Genomic DNA, 6,652 nt, shown 5'->3' on the forward strand with positions numbered 1-6,652 from the left:
ACAAGTAAATGGAAAATAAGTAACTGTGATGTGCTCAGCTGCAGCTGGTACTTCTATGGTGCAACCTCTTCATCTAAGTCTTGGGGAAATCTGTTAAACAAGAAGCAAAAACATTGTGTAAGTCAGAGAACCAGGGTACCTGCTGCGTGATGCTATCATTTACACATGGTAAGGATGCTATACTCAAAAAATCTCAACAGTACCCTTGCCTAAAGACCTGTATAATGAATGATAGCACTAGTAGTCACACCATTATGATGGGTGGGGGGAGGGGTTACAAGGCTCTTTCCCCTAGTTGAAGAGCTTCAGACCCTCAATATCTTCAGAGTGAGGGAAAAATCCGTTTTCTCCAGGAAGTTATCCACCTGATAGGTTGTCTAAACCCAAGTGGCCAGCCCTAAACACACACAGACACACACACACACACACACACACACACACACACACACACATCGAGAGAGAGAGAGAGAGAGAGAGAGAGAGAGAGAGAGNCGAGAGAGAGAGAGAGAGAGAGAGAGAGAGAGAGAGAGAGAGAGAGAGAGAGAGAGAGAGAAACACACACGCACGCAAGCATGCACGCACGCACACATGCACACACACACACCTAGAAATTATTTGAAAGGTTGCAAGTTTGAGGAGTGGAGAGGTGTGGGAGGAATTGAAGGGAGAGACAGAGGAGTGGAAGTTATATAAATAAAACTGGTAATTTTTATTTATTCTTTAATCTTCTTTTAAAAAAATCTTTTACAGTCCAGACTTTATCCCCCTCCCAGTCCACATCCTTTTCCACATCCCATACCTGCTCCCCTACCCTATCTACAAGAGGATGTCCCCACCCCCACCCCACCCACAAGATCCCCCTTTTCCTGAGGCCCCAAGTCCCTTGAGGTTTAGGTGCATCTTCTCTCACTGAGGCCAGACTAGGCAGTCCTTTGCTGTATATGTGTTAGGGTCTTCATATCAGCTGGTGTCTGCTGCCTGGTTGGAAGCTCTGTGTCTGAGAGGTCTCAGGGATCCAAGTAAGTTGAGACTGTTGGTCTTCCTTCCTCCTCAGGGTTGCCTTCCTCCTCAGCTTCTTCCAGATTTTTCCTAATTCAAACATTTTTAAGTATGTATTATTTCTTATACTGTCCATAAGAAACTTATCTATTTTTACTTGCATGTATTTTATTGATGTATATTCTACTAATATTCTCATAATAGTGTTAGGAGAATCAGTTTAGAAGATGATTGAAATACTTTGTTCCAAGTCAGTCCAAAGCTGATTGTGATTACCTGAAGTTATGTTAAGTGATCTTAATACCCAAACAGGGCAGTGTTGTTGCTTCATGATCCTATGTTGTATATAAGTCATCATATTTATACAAATAACTAAATATATTTTACTTTATGTTAAAAATTCAAATGCTATAACATAGATGGCTGAACACAATGATGGTTTTACTTCATTTTTCTGTTGTGGTCTTATGTTTTGATTTCAGATTTGTAAAACTTGTATGTTGCATTATGCACTTTCATGTTCTTTATATTTGTTACAAATTATTTCACTATACTCTTACATCATGACCATTAAAATCTGTGGAGGGGGGTCACATGGCTAAAGGTCAAGTCTTAAGACTTAAGTTTGATCCCTAAGTACCACATGGTGGAAGGAGAGAACAGACTCAATCAAGTTTATACTCTGACCACAGCAGTTACCACCTCTACCCCTAAACACATACACATAAACATCTAATACTAACCTGTAATATAATTGTTTAAGAAACTAGAGAAAAAATCTGAGATAACATCAAAATAGAAGGAGCAAGAAGAATGTAAGGGCTAGAAGATGGGGAGGAATCCTGGGCAATGCTGTCTTCTAATATAATGTGGCTTTTGCAGTCATAAACTCACAGTAGATGTGGCTGTTTACAAAAGAGCTGTGCAGGATGAAGCCCGTTAGATTTTCAGCACTGGTGTGGTAAGGACTCAGAGGAAGCCATTACCAGCTCAGGAGCTTTTAGAAAGCAATTAATCACTGCTAGAACTAGGGAGTCATTTTTCTGTAGACACATGGCCATAGCTATGTTGTCCTTGCTCTAGTGTACGACTCCATACATTTGTATATGGCAACAATAATTGGATTCCCTAGAATATACAAAGAAAAGGAACATGAATCTAGGAAAGGAATATGTTGGAGAGTCTAGGTAGAGGTAAAGGAGGAAATGAAGGTTGAATATGATAAAAAACTATTATTATTGCAACATGCATATGTGTATGCAACAATACCCATATATAATAATACATCATATATGCATGTATATGTACACATATATATATAGTATTATATTACATGGATTTTGCTTTGTGTGTATGTAGTTTCAGAGCTCACCACTTTGCTTTGGACAATCTGGAAAAGGATAATTATTTTACCAGCATTCATTAAATTCCAGTAGTTCATTGCCTGTGGCTAGGACACTGAGAACTTTTCACCCCTCCATGTTAACATATCCACTAATGTTGCCAATTTTTCGGGTATTGCAGCCATTTATAGGAAAGACTTTTACAGAAGACTTTTTGGTATTATGGCCCTTACACTCTTTCTGCTCTCCTTTTTGTGATGTTTCATGAGCCACAGATACATAGTTACAGTGTATTCACTGAAGATAGGCTTCCCACAATCTGTTGGTTTTTTGGCTTTCTGTGATGGTCTCCATTTGTTATAAAGAGAGTCCTATTTGATGATGGGTGATAGCTACAGTTCTCTGTGCATATAAGAATTAGATTTTCAATGTGATAAGGAACTATGATGGTCTAGAAAAACGGCAATAGTAAATTACTTTCTAAGGCTTCTGACTTCACTAGCCCAAAGAAACTGGCTAGGTTTCTAGTAATACATAAAATTTCCCTCCTTTTAAATGTGCCATAAGTCCAATTACATAGGGTTTGGTTGCTCTGACATGTGAATGCCAGTTATTGTACATTCATGCAGATGTTGCCATGCTGGTAATTTTGATGGTTCATAGGTATTGTACTGGGTAAGACTGTTTAATTTCTTCCTTTGGCACTTTGTATCATACACTTTGCATTCCACATCAGGTCCAGCTTGAATAAGTCTAGTACAGTGTTCTAAGTCTGAATTGTCTTTAGCAATGGTGGCCTACCCTTAATCACTGAGAGGCATCTAAATATTGCTTTGGGGGTCACTTGAACCACCCTGACTAACCATTCAAAAGTACGACTTCTTGTTCCTGGTACTGAAGTTTTGGTTTGTACACTAATATGTGTTGTGTATAATTCTAGGAAAACTTAAATGATTCCTTGAAACTTTGTCAAACAACCTTGGTGTTATTTTTTCCCATCTCTGCTTCTCCTTTTGTGTGGACATCACTCTCTCCTCCCCAAATGGAGCCACCTACGTGTTACTCTGTTTTCCTACTTCATATCACCTGGATATTGTTATTTACCTCCCAAGATTGATGACACCAAGTCTGGTCCTTTTAAACAGAATTTGTTTTCTGTAGGTACTTCATGTTGTATACTCATGGCTGAAGAAGTGGAGCTAGGAACCACAAATAGAGAACAGGGAATATTTGTGATTGGGGGTCTGGGCTATCTCACGAATTACAGTATTTTCTAATTCTGTCCATTTACCTGAAAATTTCATCTTTAAATTTTCTTTACATCCATACTGTATATATAGCACATGTTCACTTTCTATCTATTCATCAGTTGAATGACATTTAGATTGCTTCCTTTTCCTAGCTATTCTGAATAGAGAAACTATGAACCTTGCTGAATAAATATCTGTTGAGTCAGATGTTAATTCCTTTAGTAGTACAGCCAGGTCATATGGTAGATTTCTTTTAGGGTTTTTTTTTTTGTTGTTGTTGTTGTTGTTTTTGTTTGTTTGTTTGTATTTTTGAGGACACTCCACACATCCAGAGTGGCTGGATCAGTTTGCAAACTCACCTACTGTGAATGGGTTTAGCTTTTCCTTGCATCTTCTACAGCATTTTTTTGGTAAATTGTTTTGTTAATCTTAGCCAATTGAGACAGGTGTGTTTCAAATCTATCTTCCTAGTAGCCAAGGTTATTGAATACCTTTTGGTCTTTCTTAGCCAGTGTTATGATCTCTATTCATACCTCTGCTCTGATGCTTTAATTGAGTCTTTTGCTTATCTTCCTAGTCCATTTCTAGTTGGGTCATTTGATTCTTTTTTTTTTCTTATTTAGTTTTTATTCATAATCATAAACTTAACTTTGTAATCCAGCTAGACTTTAAGGGGAATGAGGAAAATTTGGAACGAAATTCTTTGGAACCCAAAGAACTTCAGTGAGAACAGAGATTACAGGGTATTTTAAGCAGATGGGTACGGGGGAATGGTTTGATGCCCCCAAGTCAAAACTAAATTAGAGTTATCCACAGTCGAAAATGGTGGTTTTGCTGGTCTTGCCATTCCTGGACCCAAAATGCTCCATGGCTTCCACAATGTTCATGCCTTCCTTCAACTTCCCAAAGACCACATGCTTGCCATCCAGTCTTGGAAGTGCAGATAAAATACTGGGAGCCATTTGTGTTTGGTCCAGCATTTGCCATGGACAAGATTTCAGGACCTGTATGCTTCAGGATGAAGATCTCATCCTCAATTTTCTCTCCTTTGATGAATCTGTCGCCAGTGCAATTATGGTGTGTGAAGTCACTACCCTGGTACATGAATCCTGGAGTAATTCTGTGAAATGAGGAACCTTTATAGCCAAATCCTTTCGATCCAGTGCTCAGAGTATGAAAGTTTTCTGCTGTCTTTGGAACTTTGTCCACAAACAGCTCGAAGGAGACTCGACCCAAGGGCTCACCATAAGCAGTGAAGTACACAGTGGGGTTGACCATGGCTGCAGCAAGCAGTGAAAAGTGACAACAGCATATGCAGAGCAGCGGGTCATTTGATTCTTTACCTCTTTTTGTTGTTGTTTTTGGTTTTTTAGTTCTTTGTTTATTCTGACTATTAATCCTCTGTTAGAAGAACAGCTGGCAAAGATTCTCTCCCACATTGTGGGTTTCTCCTTCAATCAATAGATTGCTTCCTTGACTGTAGAGATGCTTCTTAGTTTTATGAGGTCCCAGCTTTCAAATGGAGATCTTAATTCCTGGTGAGAACTAATTAACAGGGCACATGGGGGCCTCTTCAGAAAGTCCTTTCCTGCATCTGTTATCTTATAGGGTACCGCCTTTGCATTCTTCTTCTAGCAGTTTTAGTGTTTTAGCTTTCAAATTGAGTTCTTTGATCCATTTGTATCTAATTTTGTTACAGGATAATAAATATGGCTCCAATTTCTTTCTTCTGTACATGGACTTCCATTTTTCCCAGTCCCATTTATTGTTTTGTGGCCTTTTTTTGTCAAATATTAATTGGCTGTAGTTACAAGTACTCAGATTTGAGTCTTCTATTTTATTCATTTGTCTACATGGCTTTTTTTTTTTTTGAGCCAGTATCATGTTTTTCTTATTATAGCTCCATAATATATCATGAAGTTCATGAATGGCACTTTCTGCAGTATTTACTTTGAACAGGCTTGTTCTGGGTATCCAGGGACTTTTCTGATTCCATGTGACTTTTAGTTTAGTTTTGTTGTTGTTTCTATTTCTGTGAAGAATGTATTGTAACAGGGTTTATATTGATTCTGTAAATGGCTTTTGGTAAAATGGTTGATATCACATTATTAATTCTACCAGTCCATAACCATGAGATGGCTTTTCTTTTCTAATGTGTTTCTTAATCACTTTCTTCAGAGGCTTGAAGATTTCATTATGAAAGACTTGTGCTTCCTGGTTATATTTATTTGAATTTTTTTTCAATTGCTTTCGATGCTATTGTAAATGGGAATGAGTTCATTGTCTCTTTCTCAGTGTAAACACATTGAGATTGGTGATGTTTAGAAAGGTTGCTGACTTTTATTTATTTTGTATCTTGCTACTTCCTTGAGATTGCTGACTGTCTCATATTTTTGTGGTTGGCTCCCTTAACATCATAAGATCTGATAATAGGGATAATCTGACTTTTAATTTCCTATTTGCATTCCTTTAGTTCCCTTGTATTGACTTACTCCTCGGGCTAATGTTTCCAGCAATATATTGAAAAGGAGTGTGGATAGTGGGCAGCTTTGTTTCATTCCTGATTTTAATGAGATTGCTTAGAGTTTTTCTCAATTTAGGATGATGCTGTCTGAGTTTGTAATACATATGTTGAAGTTTGTTCCCTCCAGTCGTACTTTTTCAATGATGTTGATCATGAAAGCATGTTGGATTTTGTCAAAGGCTTTTTCTGCATCTATTGATTTAACTCATTAAGTGAATTTATATGATTTATTATATTTATTGATTTATATATGTTAAACCAATCCTGCGCTTCTGGGTTAAAGCCAACTTGATCATTGTAGATGAGCTTCATGAAATGTGCTTGTATTGTACCTGCTTGGTTTTATTTTAATGTTTGGTTTTTGAGAATTTTTATACCTATTTTCATCAGAGATATTGTTCTGTCAGTTTATTTTTATTGTATTATTACTTGCTTTGGGCATTCAAGTAAAATGGCATTATAAATAAACTTAGGAGCATCCTTCTGATGTTTAGTTTTTCCCTTCCCTTCCCTTCCCTTCCCTTCCCTTCCCTTCC

The 6,652-nt window shown here is 37.6% G+C and overlaps 1 pseudogene; it reads right to left on the minus strand.

Moving 5' to 3' along the window:
• Nucleotides 1-4,398: 4,398 nt before the first annotated feature.
• Nucleotides 4,399-4,879, minus strand: LOC110287328 (annotated as a pseudogene).
• Nucleotides 4,880-6,652: the final 1,773 nt, after the last annotated feature.

Source organism: Mus caroli, chromosome X (assembly GCF_900094665.2).
Source record: "Mus caroli chromosome X, CAROLI_EIJ_v1.1, whole genome shotgun sequence".
NCBI lineage: Eukaryota > Metazoa > Chordata > Mammalia > Rodentia > Muridae > Mus > Mus caroli.